At 47.3% G+C, this 16,735-nt stretch overlaps 1 protein-coding gene across 2 annotated transcripts in view; it reads left to right on the forward strand.

The window, feature by feature from the left end:
- CHST11 (carbohydrate sulfotransferase 11) overlaps positions 1 to 16,735 on the forward strand; it is a 268,166-nt gene that overhangs the window by 245,631 nt on the left and 5,800 nt on the right. The gene's annotated exons all lie outside the window — the stretch shown is intronic.

A 16,735-nucleotide genomic window follows, 5' to 3' on the forward strand; every position in this document is an offset into this window, starting at 1 on the left:
CCTCTGATCTTTTCTCCCACCGCTGAGGCAGGGGCTGTTGCTCTGCCCATTTTTACAGCTGGGGAAAGAGAGGCCTGGGAGGGCTGAGTGAGCCCCAGGCCTCCAGGCTAGGAGGTGCTACATCTGAGAGTCTGACACCAGCATCCTCCTGATCCCTGGGGTAACATTTGTCACCTGCCACGCGGCATTTTATTTTATTCCTTTCCTCATCTGTATCCCCTGTTAGAATGTGAGGTTCTCCCCTGGAGACAAAGCTTATCTTGCTTCGCAGTCGGCGCCCTCCAGCGCCTTAGCCCGGAGCCTGGTGGTTTAACCAGTGCCAGCCGGTGGATTGAGGCGTTCCTCCTGGGGGGGTCCCACCATGTGCCTGCCTGCCAGAGGTCTGGGCGTCAGGGCCCTTTCCCACACTGCTCAGAAGCCCGGGCCGGCAGTGTGGGCCCACGCGGGCCTGAGCTTTATAGATCAGGGAAGGTGAATGGGGGGGATTTCCTCGTCTTTTCTTGCATCAGAAGACAAGTAAGGCCTCTGGGACAGTCACCTGTGCATCTCCAGGGCATTCTGTATTCAGGAAGCTGGTATCACCATCACCTATAACCTTAGAAGGTCAGTGCTGTCATAAGCCCCACTTTACAGATGAGGAAACTGAGGCCGGGAGGATGGAAATGACTGCCCCTAGGTCATGTGGGTAGACGGGGGCATTGCCAGGATTCGTATCCAGATGTGTCTGCCTATGTCCAGAGTCTGACCTCCAAACCTTGTGTGGGGTTGGCTCAGCAGAATCCCAGACTTTCTACGCAGGGTACGAAACCAAATGCTCTCGATCTTTGTTCCGTATTCATGCAATGGGATCAGGGAGGCACTGATTTTTCTGTAGGAGACCTATCCTGAAATTGATTCATTCATTTCCTTCCACTGACCCAAACAGGGTCACTGAGGGTTTTGTGTGTGTGTGTGTGTGCGTTGTAACAGTCAAGACTTCACCCATTTCTTGCGTTCACTTTTCCTTAACGGTTTCCCAAATCGAGCCAGCCCGGTGGGGAGCCTCTGCCATGTTTCCTATTTGGGATCATACGAGGTCACTGGCTCCTGTTGGGCTTCAGAACTTCCACCCATCATGACTCCACATGGAGTGATTTACCCCTCAGGTTGGTGGAAGGTAGCAGGGATGTTTTCGACACCTCACGGAGGGGCCCTGGGGCTGGCCCGCCCCTCGCGCCGTCCCAAAAGCAGGGGACTCGCGTTCCAGTCTGAGCTGTGCCACTTCCTGGGGGAGGGGGAGGGGTTCCCATCTCTGGGCCTCAGGGTTGCCGTCGGGAGGTCGCAACGTGGTGTCAGTTGTTCACAAAGGTGTTTTCCAGCTCTGCACCTCTGGGTTGCAAGGACCCCAGGGGCGTGAAATCAGTCCCCAGCCCTCCAGACAGACAGAAGTGCATTTACACCGCCAACGTCGTTCGCTTGGCGCCTTACTCACCTGTGGGCCCGGGTCGAGGTCCCTGCTGGCGTGTATGGCTAAGCCCCACAGCCCAGGTGCTTCGGCTGGCGAGTTCAGATACCCTGTAGCCCTCCAGGGTGGCCTTCCTGCTACACACCATCCCAGATGGGCCATCCCTAAATGAGGGAGAGGCGGTGGAGCGACAGAGACAAAAAAAAAGAATCTTAGTGCCAGAACGGCCTTAAGGTGCTGGCACGAAACTAACCGTCTCTAAGTCCTGCAAGCGTTGGGCACTGAGTGCCTGGCACTTGGGAAGCAGAGTTAGCCGAGGCCTGTAGGAGCCGCCTCAGAGGAGGGAAATTAGTTAAACTCGCATCGTGCAAGGCCCTATACCTGTGATCAGAATGGCACACTTGAGACACGGCGGGGCTGGGTGAAAGGCGGTGGAAACCGCTCCTCCGGGGCCCCAGGTTTGTTGGTCACCGTGGAAGGGAGGAGGTGCCCCGGCAGAGCCGAGAGGAGGGCTTTGGGGGCCCCTCTGCAGAGCCGGCTCGACCTCGCCACCTTGTGAAAAACCGGCGCCCCCTCCCCAGGAAAGATACCACATGCAGAAAAGAAGGCCCGACAGAGTGGCTTCTGCAAACTTTTTGAACAAGGAGGAAATGGGATGTTGTTGAAACATATGCTACTTGATGATGAACTAAATTGACCTTTTGGGGCGTCTCTGCATCCACAGGTCACTTACTCTGAAATTCCACGGATAGGCTAGAGTCTGTTAATGCGTATTAGTAGGCCCTCTCTCCATAGCTAGGAAATGACTCTTGAGACCTCCAGTTTGCTTCATGGCTGACAGTCCGAGCTGCCTCCGTTGGCCCCTGTCGGTCCCCTACATCAGCGAGACTGAACGGTGGTGAGCCGGGTGCTTGGCACGGGTGACGAACGTGTGTGATGTCAGCTCTAGAACCCGCTCGTATAAAAGCAGTGCTCAGCCGACAGTTCTCAGAATGGAACACAGGACCGCCGTCCCTGGAATTGGCTCGTCCAGTTGCCACAGGACAGCAGCCAAGAGCAGGTACCCAGGACAGCCATACCTTCTGAGTCAGCATGTCCCAGGCACCCACGCTTTGCCCAACACCCACCGTGACCCTTCCACACACCAAAGATTGAGAGCTGCTTTTAGACAGAGTGCTAGGCTTGCTGTCCTGCCGGCTGCGTACGAAGCAGCCCTGTGTTACATTTATAACGGGAAAGCGAATCACTGTTTACCGAATGCCTCCTAACGTGCATGGCGCCATGCCAAGTGCTTTCCTCGTGGGCTCTCACTGAATCCTTAGGACACCTCTGAGAAGTAGACGTGATGGTCCCCATTTTACAGGTGGGGAAGCCAAGACCCTTGAGGGGGTCAAGTGACTTGGGCAAAATGTGAGTAGTTGAACATTCTGGTGAGTCTAGGAGCATCAGGAAGCAAACCACTGAAGCCACGTGGTCCAAGGAGGGAGAGACCAGAAAGAGACATTGAGGGGTCACAGCCCCCTGCCTCGGGAGATCATCGCCCTCTGGAGAGGTGCCTCGGGAGATCATCGCCCTCTGGAGAGGTGCCGTCAGCACCTTGGCTGAGAGGCAGTCGGAGCCATTTGAATCTGTGCGGTGGAAACTTCCTCCCTGTGCCCTCCTGCCAGCTGTGACTTCCGAGGGCCCCAAAACCTCAGTCAGCAGGTGCACGTTACACCTGCCCTCTGACTTCTGATTTCCCGGGAAGTCCAGCCCCCCCCCCCCCGCCCCGAGCAGCGTGGGGGCCATATCCCTTCACCATTGTCCCTGTTCCTGGCTACCATCCACGGGAAGCCGGTCCAGCTTGGCACCAGCCCCATCCGTATTCCTGCGCCCCTCCCTCACCCTGCCCAGGCCTCCGGAAGCCCAAACAGCTGATCTGAAATGGAAATGCAGCCCCTCCAGCCGCACCTGGCTGGGCTGAAAGGGAGCCCTGGCAGCACGCACCCCACACCAGGCCTCCCCAGGGCAGCCCTTGGCTCGGCACCCTCTCGCGTGATTCCCCTCCTCCTGTTTCCTGGCCTCACCAGATGGGTGGAAAGTGCCAGTCTCCCTCTCTCCCCATCAAAGGCTGTTGCAGCCACCCCGAGCCTGTTTCCACCCGGCTCTGCAGCTGCAGAGTCTGTGCCAGAAACCTCTGTGGGAGGACGGGGTGGTGCTTCAGGCTCAGGCGCCAGGAAGCCCATGCAGCCGCATCAGCCATTCTGTGGCCTTTAAAGTCCCTGCCATCCCCAAGTCGTTCATTCGTGCCTGCACTCACTGTTCACTCATTCATTCGACAAAGCTTTGAGGGGCCGCTACGTAGCCCCGGGTGGTTGGGGAGACAGGAGTCAGCAAAGCAGTGAGAGCGCCCGGCCCTCCCGCGAGCTTACATTCCGGGAGGGAGAGCCACACGGCAGAAGCTGTGACAAGAGCATCAGAAGGAGGTGAGCACTAACCAGGAAAGGGGGTGTGAGAGCTGGCGTTCCAGCGGCTTCTCTTAATAACTGCTGCTGATTGAGAACTTTCCCAATTGCTCCCTGGGACTCCTGCGGTCTGGCCAGTCCCACCCGGGGGTTCCCCACCCCTAGTTGCTTCTGTTAACTGAGCGGGGGCAAGGGGGTGCTGCTTAGAACAGCCTGCTCTAAGGAGGGCACCTCCTTACTTGCCTTAGTATCCTCAAACGCCTTGGTGAGGGCGCCAGCTGGTGGCCCTTGGGCAAACCCAGCCCAAACAAGTATGGTTTGGCCCACGTATTAAAAAAAAATTTTTTTTTTTAATTGTAGCTAACATTTAAGAATGCCAAGATTTCACATAAAATCTGGCTTTCTGGCTTCTCTTGAGAAACTGAAACATCTTGAAAGACCAGGTTCCCATTCCCTCATGGCGACAGGAGCAGGATTCAAGTGGCATCTCTTACTGTCAGCAGCCCAGGACTTCTGCCTGGCCCCGGAAGGGCCTTTTTGAGTTTGCAACCTGAATCCAGGTCACAAATTTAAACCCCGCGTACGAGAGAAGTGATCTGTTAGCCCGAAACCTCTGCTGGCTTGTTTCGGCCCACAAAGCTCCTGAGATTAAAATGCCCATCGGAACTCTTAGCCCCTGTGGCGCCGTCAGCTGCGCCTGGCTTGGGGCTGCATCCAGAGCCCAGCACCCGGCCCTCAGGCACCCAGCATCTCCTGCACCCCTACCTCATCTGCCAGAGCTCAAAATGCTCCCCATCTGTGCACCTTTTGCTTTGGAAAGGTAGGAGAACCTCCTGCAGACATTCAGTCCTTTTAATCAGTCCTTGCTTCCTTAGCGACAAGTTCCAATCCTAAGCAACCCATTTCCTGGCAATGCTAAACCCTGTAAGTTTTGCAACAGATTCAGACCAGATTGTTTCTTCAGAGGTTCACTGTTTTTCTCCTTTCTTTCCTAAACATAAAAGTGTTTAAGCGTTATATAATTCCTGGTAGTCCCCTAAGGATGCATCCAAACCCATCTGAGAACTGTGGCCTTCTAGACCTTTGACCCCTGGCCCTGCTGAATGATCAGAAAGCCCCTTCATCTTAAATCTGAGCACCCGGAAAAGGAATTTTGCCTAGGACCATACTCAGGCATTGCTTGGGTTCTGTATGTGCTTTAATTTATAGCTGGTGGCGTTGGAGCCTCCAGGGCAATGACTCCCCACGTGGAAAGCCTTAGAATGGAATCCCCCGGGAGCTGGGCCACACTCAGAGCAATCACATCAGATCACGGGGGTGGGCCCCAGGATTGAGTGGTATTTAGACCCTCTCTCTGATCCCAGTGATCTGCCAGGGTTGAGACCCTCGGCTCCAGTGACTGCCCTGGCTGGAGATGGTAACTCCCAGGCGGGTGTGCAGCCCTTGAGAGGCCACTCGGTGCAGGGTCTCAGAGCACCATGATCACGAGCAAGCTACTTATTCTCCCTGTGCCTCAGTTGCCTCATCCGTAAGTTGGGAGTATGAGCATACCTGTCTCCTAGAGCGTGAGGACTAAGTGGCTGGTACATAGGTCCAGCAGTTGGCAGCAAGGATAATGAACGCGGGCCTCTTGCTTTGCTGTGGATGTGGTTCCTTCAGTGATGCCTCAAGACTAGCCCTTCTCGTGAGCATTTGGGAATTTCTATGCCAGAAAGAAATGTGATAGACTCCGGGTTTCTCTCTCCTCCCCAATTCTCAAATCAGCGGGATGATAGCAGGTGCAGCTGAGGCGCTGGAAGGGGAGTCGTATTAGAATTTTCAAGTGGAGAGACTGATCCCGGGTGCACGCCAACAGTCGTTAATGGCAGACTGCGCCAAGCTCCACCCACTCGTGCCTCCAAGTTTACCTTTTTCTCCGGGCTTCCATTTCTCTGCATCTTCCCCACTGGACAACTGCTCCTTCCGGTTGGGTTCTTATGTCTGAAAGAAATTGTAAACACCACGGAAGATGTTTTAACTTACAGGAAACCAGCTTTTCTTCCTTTTAAGATGAAACGTAGTGAAGTTTTAAAGACTTTTTCAAACAGTCCCTAAATTTGGTACTTAAACTAATTATAGATGCCTTGTTTAAATGTCCAAATTAAAAATAGACGTCTAAATGAGGACGCAGGACACAGCCCAGAGCCTGTAGCCATGTTCATGGTTTCCTAGAACCAGCCCTCCTCTGACCTAATTTATACTTTTGGGAGATCAAAGGGAGCTGAAGGGAGTCCAGGCTGAGAGCAGAGGTGGGTCTAGGAGCCTCTTGGCAACAGACGATGAACCTGGGTTCTGTGTTCTGTAATTGAGAATAGCTGCAAATCGGTGATTTCCTCAGCATACAACCCTGTGGTTCTCAAAGTATGGTTCCTGGACCAACAGCATCAGCATCGCCAGTGTTGTGGGCTGAATTGTGCCCGTCCCCCCGCCTCCGCCCCCAAATTCGTATGTTGAAGTCCTAATCCCCAATAATCCAGCATGTCACTGTGTTTGGAGTTAGGGTCTTTAAAGAGGTGATCAAATTAAAATGAGGCCGTTAGGGTCCTAACTCAATACAACTGGTGTCCCTACAAGAAAAGGAAGAGGTAGGGGGCACCCATGTGAAGAGGGGACGAGAAGCAAGAAGGCCGACATCTGCAAGCCAAAGAGAGGAGCCTCAGAGCAAACAAACCCTGTTTGCCCGAGAACATTAATTTCTGCTGCGTAAGCCACCCAGTCTCAGATATTTTGTTACAGCAACCCCTAACGAACTAACACGCCTGGGACCTTGCTAGAAATGCAAACTCTCAGGCCCTATCCCCAATCTACTGAACTTGGGGTGCGGTCCAGCAAACTGTTTTAACAAGCCCCCCATATGATTGCCATGGTGCTCAAGGTTGAGAACCACTAACGTGAGGTATTGTTAATACCCGGTGGTAACCGACCCAGAGAAAGAGGACACGTGGTGGGAAGTACAGCTGCTAAAATACAAATGTCTTTTACCGGGTTCTAGAGAAGTCCCTGTTCTTTAAATGGGATGATGTGTGTGAAAGTGCCCTGTAAATTCTGAAGCGACATGAGGCGGTCGTGAGTGGCAACGTTAATTTTTTGTCAATGGAAGAAGACAGCCATCTGAATACACCAGCAGGAGCAAACTGAATCCAAGAATCTCCCTCCTCGACCAAAATCTGAGTCCTTCAAAATCTTGTACATTTTCCACCCCAACCAATTGGACTACCTCCGAGAACTAAGGCAAGGAGGTTTAATCCCATTTCCCTTTTGTCCCTGCTACTAGGAAGCCCGCACTAAGTCAGATTCTTAATCACAGCTTTCATGGTTAGCATTTTTTTTTCCTTTTTAGTGTTGTCCTTTGTTACGTTCTTTTCAAATACCTTTGAGAAAGAAAAAAAAGAAAAGAAGTAGGGAGAGAAAGAGTATGAGAGAGGAAAGAGATTGATCTCACAGTTACCAGATCAACTGAGAAACATGGTTGGAAAAGACGGATGTTCTCTTACAGTGACAAGGACCAAACTGTTTTTCATCAGTGAGTTCCTCTTCAGTCCCTTGTCTTCCTGATGTCCCATAGCTGTAGGCCCCTTGGAGACTTCTCTGATACCCAGGGAACCTGTTAGTTGCTAAAGAGTTATCACCCTTACAACAGCTCCTGTGAGCCCTGCTTGGGAACAGGTGTAGAAGATTTACATTTTTTGAGGTTAGAAGTCGCCATTTGCCCGATTGCGATCTCTACGTACTCTTGGTCCTTTTAACAAACGTAGAGATATCTGGAACTGGCCAGGCTGCCATCAGACATCTCTCCTACCTCACCTTGGCCATAATGGTGAAGAATTCCTCTCTTCCTTGTGACCTGGCCAGGACTCCCCTCCTTAATCCAGGCTTCTTAAACCAAGGCTCAAGGGGTCCACAATACAACCCCCAGGGATCTGGAGTTCGGCCTGACAATTGCCTTAGTTGCGTTTTGTCATTTTGGTGATGCCGTTTTGAAAGAGTTGAAGCATTTCTGGATTATTAGGAATGATAACCCAGTCCTGCCCTGTAGACTCAGGTGCATGTGTTCCTTGACGGCCTTGATGGCATTGTGTAGCTCTATTTTTGTTGTCTTGGGCTAATTAGAAATGAGCAAAGACAAAAAATACGTACATGATGAGTTTGTACCAAGTGATGGTCAAGTGATGTCACAGGGTGGCGGGTTTCACAGTACCTGGAAAGGAGGAAACGGTGGGCAAACCTCCTGTAGGACACTAGAGGACGAATGCTGTGTTGCAAAGAACCTGCCTTGGAGCAGTGAGCGAGCAGTTTCCAGGTTCAAGCAGGGCTTTAGTTCCAGCAAAACAACATCATCTGTCACATTCATGTTCACTTGAATGTTTACATTTGTTTTGGTCTCAGTTGTATACCTAGCTTTTTATCTGTGCACATTTTAGTAACATTGTATTTTTAATAAGTTAAATCGACACCAGTCTAAAGTTATTTTAAAATAAAAAGACCAATTAAGATATTTTGTAAAAAAAAAAAAATGGAACAGTAGAGACCCAGTTGAATTTCTTCCTCTGACGGGGACTAGATATGTGTCACGTTTGAGAACCTGCCCTTTCTCTTGACCTTCACCCTCCTGAGGGGGACTGGGCATACCTCATTCCAGCAGGTGCATCATTTGCCACCTCAACTGCCGTGGAGAAGAAGGAAATGGAAAGAGAAAGAAACCTCAAATACCACATTTCAGAGTCCCATTGAGTTAATTTTGTCTCTTCAACTGGACATAAAAGGAAACCGTGGTATCGTTTCCATTTCATGGCTTTGTGGTCCCGAATGCAATACTAACTGATGTGTTACCTCCCCGGAGATTCAGATGGCCAGAAAATTGTCTCCAATGGAAAAGAGCTAGAAAACAAAATCGGGGGAGATCCCCCTGTTTCTCTGCTCACTTAGTAACGTATTGCCTTCAAAACAGCCTATAGCGATTTGAATGGGCTAAATTGATGGTCGTTTCACCTTCCTAATCTTTCTGTTTCCTTTTGGACAGTTTGTTGTCGCTGTTGATATGTGAATGGCATAGATGCTCCTCTATGATGGATACCTCTGCTAAGAAGTCAGGAAATGCAATTCAGAACCTTTCATGTTAAGAAAATATTAATTGACTTCCACAGCTTAGAGCTACCTACAACAAAATATAGAGCTGGTGAAATTTGTCTTTGGGAGTCCTGGCCCTCTCTTTGGGGTTCCTTTTTTCTTCTTTCATGAAAGAACGCCTGCATATGAACTGCCTGCTGTGTACCGTACCTTGTCCAAATTCAGTACTAGACTTGCTCATAGTTTCTAAATGCTGAACCCACACCTGCAAAATGGTACTGTCCCCATTTTGCAGCTAAGAGAACTGGGGCTCAGAAGGTTAATGGTCTTGGCCAACCAAGATCAAGCCCAGAGCTTCCGATTTCAGATCTCCTCCTCTCTCTACTTACTACTGCTCTCAAACCCTTTTCTTATTTTTCCATGTAAAAATATCCTCTTATATAATGTTATCTTCTCTTATACATTTATGCTTTATATCAGTGTGCTCAAAGTTATTGACTTGGCTTGGCCCCTGTATTTGTTTCCTCGGGCTCCTGGGTAGACCCTTCCTTGGATGTTGCTGGCAATCTTTGGCACCGCGTAAGCCTGTAGATGCATCACTCCAGCCTCTGGTTCTGTTATCACATGGCCGCCTCCCTGCGTGTCTCTGAGTCTCTGTGTTCTCTCCTAATTAGACACCAATCATTGGATTAGAGCCCACACTAATTCATTATGACCTCAACTAATTACATCTGCAAAAATCCTATTTCCAAAGTTCCAGGTGGACATGAATTTGGGGGAGACACCATTCATCCTAGTACAGCCTTTATTAAAGAATGTTCTGGCATCTATGAACATTTGGGAAGTTTCATTTGCTACAGACGGGCCTTCCTGCTTTCATATCAGGTTTCCCTAAAGAGAGTATTAACTGATTCATTTACTCATAACAAATATTTATTGAGCATCTTCTATATGACTGGCAGTGTTTTTTTTTTTTAAGTTTGTTTGAGAGAGCGCACACGAGCGAGTGGAGGAGGGGCAGAGAGAGAGGGAGAGAGAATCCCAAGCAGGCTCTGTGCTGTCAGCACAGAGCCCAACGCAGGGCTCGATCTTACGAGCCGTGAGATCGGGACCTGAGCCAAAATCAACAGTCAGACGCTTAATCGACTGAGCCACCCAGATGCCCCAATTTGAGAATTTTTAAAAAGAAAACCTTACATTTTCCTTCTAAGTCTTAGTTTACACATTCCTATTGACCAGACTAATACTAACAACATAGGGACCAAAACGTGACCACGATAGACAAAGAGAGCCATTGCAGGTGAATAGACTGGAGGCAAAAGCGGCTCAGACGCGACAGTAGGGCACATGCAACACACACAGGAGACACCCCGGAAGTGCCAGGTTCTGGTGAACAGGGAGCATGGCACTGCAGGGCATCATGGGACCTCTTCTTCATGCAGCCACTACTTGCAAGACAGGAGACCTAGCTGACTCTTCTAACACATAGAAACAGCCACAGAGGGGCGCCTGGGTGGCGCAGTCGGTTAAGCGTCCGACTTCTTGCGGTCCGTGAGTTCGAGCCCCACGTCAGGCTCTGGGCTGATGGCTTGGAGCCTGGAGCCTGTTTCTGGTTCTGTGTCTCCCTCTCTCTCTGCCCCTCCCCTGTTCATGCTCTGTCTCTCTCTGTCCCAAAAATAAATAAACGTTGAAAAAAAAAAAAAAAAGAAACAGCCACAGAGAGACTAAATGAGGAGACAGAGGAATATGTCCCAAATGAAAGAACAGGACAAAAATCACAGCAAAAAGAGCTAAACAAAATGGAGATGAGCCATATGGCTGATAGAGAATTTAAAGGAATGGTCATAAAGATACTCACTGGACTTGAGAAAAGAGTAAAAGATCTCAGTGAGACCCTCAATGAAGAGAAAACATAAAAAAGAACCAATCAGAGATGAAGAACACAATAAATGAAATTAAAATGCACTAGAGGGAATAAATAGACTAGAGGAAGCAGGAGAACGGGTCGGCAAGCTGGAGGTCAGAGTTATGGAAAGCAAAACAGGAGAAAGAAAAAAGAATAATAAAAAATGAGAATAGGTTGAAGGAACTCAGCGACACAATCCAACATAACAATAGTCGCATTATAGGGATCCCAGAAGGAGAAGATAGAAAAAGGGTCAGAAAAGTTCTCTGAAGAAATAACAGCTGAAAACTTCCCTAATGTGCGGAAGGAAACAGACATCCAGATCCAGGAGGCACAGAGAATCCCCAACAAAATTAACCCAAGGAGGTCCACACCAAGACACATAGTAATTAAGATAGCAAAAAGTAGCACTACAGAGAGAATGTCAAAAGCAGCAAGAGAAAAGAAAACAGGTACTTAGAAGAAAAACTCCATAGGGCTGATTTTCTTCAGCAGAAACTTTGCAGGCCAGAAGGGAGTGGCATGATATAGTCAACATGCTGGAAGAAAAAACCTACAGCCAAGAATACTCTATCCAGCAAGGCTATCATTCAGAATAGAGGGAGAGATAAAGAGTTTCCCAAAAGTTAGAGGAATTCATCACCACTAAGCCAGCCTGGCAAGAAATGTTGAAGGGGATTCTTTGAACCAAAGCCAGATAAAGACACCACAAAAAAGGAGAACTACAGGCCACTCTCTCTGATGAACATAGATGCAAAAATCCTTGACAAAATACTAGCAAAACAAATCCAACAGTACATTTTTAAAAATTCGTCACCACAATCAAGTGTGATCGATTCCCAGGATGGTAGCATGGTTCGGTATTCACAAATCAATCAACATGATACATCACATCAATAAGAGAAAGGATAGGAACCATATGATCATTTCAATAGATACAGAAAAAGCATTTGACAAAGTACTACAACATCCATTCATGATAAAAACCCTCAACAAAGTAGGCTTAGAGGGAACATATCTCAATATAATAAAGGCCAAATTTGACAAGCCCACAGCTAACATCATAGTCAATGGTGAAAAACTAAGAGCTTTTCCCCTAAGAGCAGGAACAAGACAGGATGTCCACTCTCACCACTTTTATTCAACATAGTACTAGAAGTACTAGGCACAGCAATCAGACAAGAAATAAAAGGCATCCATATGTAAAAGTAAACCTTTCCCTATTTGCAGATGACATGATACTACACATAGAAAACCCTTAAGACTCCATCAAAAACTACTGGAACTGATAAATAAATTCAGTAAAATTGTAGGATGCAAAATGAATATATACAGAAGTCTGTTGCATTTCTATGCGCTAATAATGAAGGGGAAGAAAGAGAAATTGGAGAAAATAATTTCATTTACAACTGCACCAAAAAGAGTAAACCTAACCAAAGAAGTGAAAGACCTGTATTCTGAAAACTATAAAACATTGATGAAGGAAATTGAAAATGACACAATTGGAAAGATAGTCTATGCTTTGGAATATTATGAGATATAAATATTAGGAGATACAAAGATATCAGGAGAACAAATATTGTTAGAATGTCCATACTACCCCAAGCAATCTACAGATTCGATACGATCCCTATCAGAATACCACCAGCGTTCCTCACAGAATTAGAACAAATAATCCTGAAGTTCATATGGAACCACAGACGACCCTGAGGAGCCAAAGCAGTCTTGAAAAAGAACAAAACTGGAGGTATCAGAATCCCAGACTTCAAGATATACTACAAAACTGTAGTAGTCAAAGCTAGCACAAAAATAGAGCCGTGGGAGAGCCCAGAAATAAACCCATGATTATATGCTCAATTAATCTATGACAAAGGAGGCAAGAATATGCAACGGGAAAAAGACTCTTCACAAACGGTGTAGGGAAAACTGGACAGCTACATGTGAAAGAATGAAACGGGACCACTTTCCCACACGTACACACACATAAACTCAAAAGGGTAAAAGATCTAAGTATGAGACCTGAAACCATAAAAAAAATCCTCGAAGAGAGCACGGGCAGTAATTTCTCTGACATCGGCCAGAGCAACTTTTTTCTAGCTGTGTCTCCTGAGGCAAGAGAAACAAAAGCAAAAATAAACTTTTGGGACTATAGCAAAATAGGAAGGTTCTGCACAGCAAAGGAAACAATCAACAAAACTGAAAGACAACCCACTAAAAGGGAGGGGATAACTGCAAATGACATATTCAAGAAGGGGTTAATATCCAAAACATATGAAGGATTTCAGGGGCACCTGGATGGCTCAGTAGGTTAAGCATACGACTCTTGATCTCATCTCATGTCTTGATCTCAGGGTTGTGAGTTCAAGCCCCGTGTTGGGATTCACACTGAGCATGAAGCCTACTTTAAGTGTACTAATTTAAATATACTTTACACACATATATATAAAGAATTTCTACAATGTGACACCAAAAAAATAATCCACTTAAAAATGGACAGGAGACACAACGCGTCGCCAGAGGCAAGGGAAACAAAAGCAAAAATGAACTATTGGGACCTCATCAAAATAAAAAGCTTCCACACAGTAAAGGAAACAATCAGCAAAACTAAAAGGCAACCGACAGAATGGGAGAAGATATTTGCGAACTCTACATATCAGATAAAGGGTTAGTATCCAAAATCTATAGAGAACTTATCAAACTCTACACCCAAAAAACAAATAATCCAGGGAAGAAATGGGCAAAAGACATGAATAGACACTTCTGCAAAGAAGACATCCAGATGGCCAGCCGACACATGAAAAAATGCTCAACATCACTCATCATCAGGGAAATACAAATCAAAACCACAGTGAGATACCACCTCACACCTGTCAGAATGACTAACGTTAACAACTCAGGCAACAAGAGATGTTGGCGAGGATGCAGAGAAAGAGGATCTCTTTTGCATCGTTGGTGGGAATGCAAGCTGGTGCAGCCACTCTGGAAAACAGTATTGAGGTTCCTCAAAAAACTAAGAATAAAACTACCCTACGACTGAGTAATTGCACTACTAGGTATTTATCCAAAGGATACAGGTGTGCTGTTTCAAAGGGACATGTGCACCCCAATGTTTATAGCAGCAACTATCAACAATGGCCAAAGTATGGAAGGAGCCCAAATATCCATCAATGGATGAATGGATAAAGATGTGGTGTATGTATATACACAATGGAGTATTAGCAACCAAAAAGAATGAAATCTTACCATTTGCAACTATGTGGATGGAACTAGAGGGTATTATGCTAAGTGAAATTAGTCAATCAGAGAAAGACAAATATATGACTTAAGCCATATGAGGACTTTAAGAGACAAAACAGATGAACATAGGGGAAGGGAAGCAAAAATAATATAAAAACAGGGAGGGGGACAAAACAGAAGAGACTCAAATATGGAGAACAAACAGAGGGTTACGGGAAGGGTTGTGGGGGGGGGGGGGTGGGCTAAATGGGGAAGGGGCATTAAGGAATCTACTCCTGAAATCACTGTTGCACTATATGCTAACTTGGACATAAATTAAAAAGTAAATAAATTTGAAAAAATGGACAGGAGACATAAACAGACGTTTCTCCAAAGAAGACAAACAGGCGGCTAACAGACACTTGAAAAGATGCTCCACGTCACTCATCATCAGGGAAACACAAATCAAAAGCACAAGGAGATACCGCCTCACACCTGTCAACGGCTAAAATTACAAGAAACAACACGTGTTGGCGAGGATGTGGAGCAAGGGACCCTCGAGCGCTGTGGGCAGGAACACAAACCGGTGCAGCCGCTGAGGAAAACAGTATGGAAGTTACTCAAAAAGTTAAAACAGAATTACCATGGGACCAAGTAATTGCACCACTGGGTAGTTATCCAAAAAATGTGAAAACACTAACTCAAAAAGATAGGTGCCACCCCTCTGTTTACCGCAGCATTATTTACAACAGCCAAGATACGGAAGCAGCTCAAGTGTCCATAGATAGATGAATGGAATATTTCAAGGATGAAATCTTACCATCTGCAACAACATGGATGGATCTAGAGGGTATTATGCTAAGCGAAAACAGAGTAAGACAAATACCATAGGATTTCACTCATATGTAGAATTTAAGAAATGAAACAAAACAAAAAAAGAGGCAAACACACTCTTAAATATAGAAAACGAGTGGCTGCCAGAGGGGTGACAGGTGGGGGGCATGGGTAAAACAGGTGAAGGCAATTAAGGGTACCCTTATTGGGGCTCCTGGGTGGCTCAGTCGGTTAAGCGTCCGACTCTCGATTTTAGCTCAGGTCATGGTATCACAATTCGTGAGATCGAGCCCCGCATCAGGCTCCATGCTGACAGGAGCCTGATTGGGATTGTCGCTCTCCCTCGCTCCCTGCCCCTCCCCCACTCACACAAGCACATGTGCACGCTCTCTCTTAAAATAAATAATAAAACAAAATAAAATTTAAAAAAAGAGTACACTTAGCATGCTGAGCACTGAGTAATGTACAGAATTGCTGAATCACTATAAGACTGTATGTTAATTATACTGGGATTTTAAAAAATTTTATTAAAAAATAGAGAGAAAAGAGCGAATCATTGATTTCTTTGGAGTTCCCTTTAGTTCTGAAGGGGAGAGGAATAGGAACAAGGCTGGAAAAGTAGGTTGATGCGGGACTGTGGAGGTCCTCAAAGACAAGTACGTGGATGGGGACTGCGTTCTCAGGCCAGGAAGGCAACCAGGACATCCTGTTATCTGCAGCCCCACACTGGCTATTCCGTAATTCTGGTGCCCCAATTTCTCTATAGCTGTAACCATAATTAATTAATTGCCAGAGCCACGTTGCACATTCAGGATGGTAGATGGAGGCACAGCATTCAGCCAACAACAATAAGGTGTCGGCACTCCATCAAAGTCCCCCTGTCTCTGGGTGTTGGAGACCAAGATGGCAGCATACGAGGGCAGTGAGGTCTTCTGTTTCCTATTCTTGGTGGGTTCCTATTCTTGGTTCACACTGGGAGTGAGTGGCCTTGAAGGAGAAACTTCTGTTCCTAGAATTTAGAGGGGTGCACACACCTTCCCTTTAGACCCTACTGAGGCCACTAGCTCTAGGCCTGACCCCTCCTTGGCTGTGAGCACTTGAGGAGAAGGTTCTGTCTCCCAATGCTGAGTAGAGTACCCTGTCCACTGCAAGTTCTGGACAGATGTTTGAACGGATACATCAATGGATGAATACGGCAGAGAGAAAAGCTCTAAGGTAGTAAATGCAAATACCCACATATTTGGGCTCCAAATGATATAATCCAGAGTCACACAACTTTATGCACAAAAGCAAACATACTAATGTAACCAAAGCCCAGGAGTTAGGGCATCTGGATTCAGGAGTGTGTGGACCTAGGTATTCAGGTGACATCCCTGGGAATACATCCCTCTGTCTTCCTGCTCATCTTTCCTTTGAGCCCTTCATTCCCAGTCTAGCTGTTGCTGCACAGTGGCCCTCCTCCCTGTCCCCAAGCCCCAGGCTACCATTCTCACAGCTCAGCTGCTTGAGAGGAAGAAGAACAGGGAATGGAGGAAAGCGGGTTCCTGGGGCAAAATCAAGACCCTGGTACCAGAAGAAGCACAAAGCAACAGATGTTCACAACGATAGGCTTGGAGAGAAACTGGATCCCATTTAAAGTAGATCAGACAAGAGGCGCTTGGGTGGCTCAGTCAGTTAAGCGTCCAACTCTTGATTTCAGCTCAGGGCATGATCTCACAGTTCATGAGCTCCAGCCCCATGGCAGGCTCTGTGCTGACACCGCAGGGTCTGCTTGGGCTTCTCTCT

The sequence above is a fragment of the Prionailurus viverrinus genome, chromosome B4 (assembly GCF_022837055.1).
Source record: "Prionailurus viverrinus isolate Anna chromosome B4, UM_Priviv_1.0, whole genome shotgun sequence".
In the NCBI taxonomy this organism is placed as follows: Eukaryota; Metazoa; Chordata; class Mammalia; order Carnivora; family Felidae; genus Prionailurus; species Prionailurus viverrinus.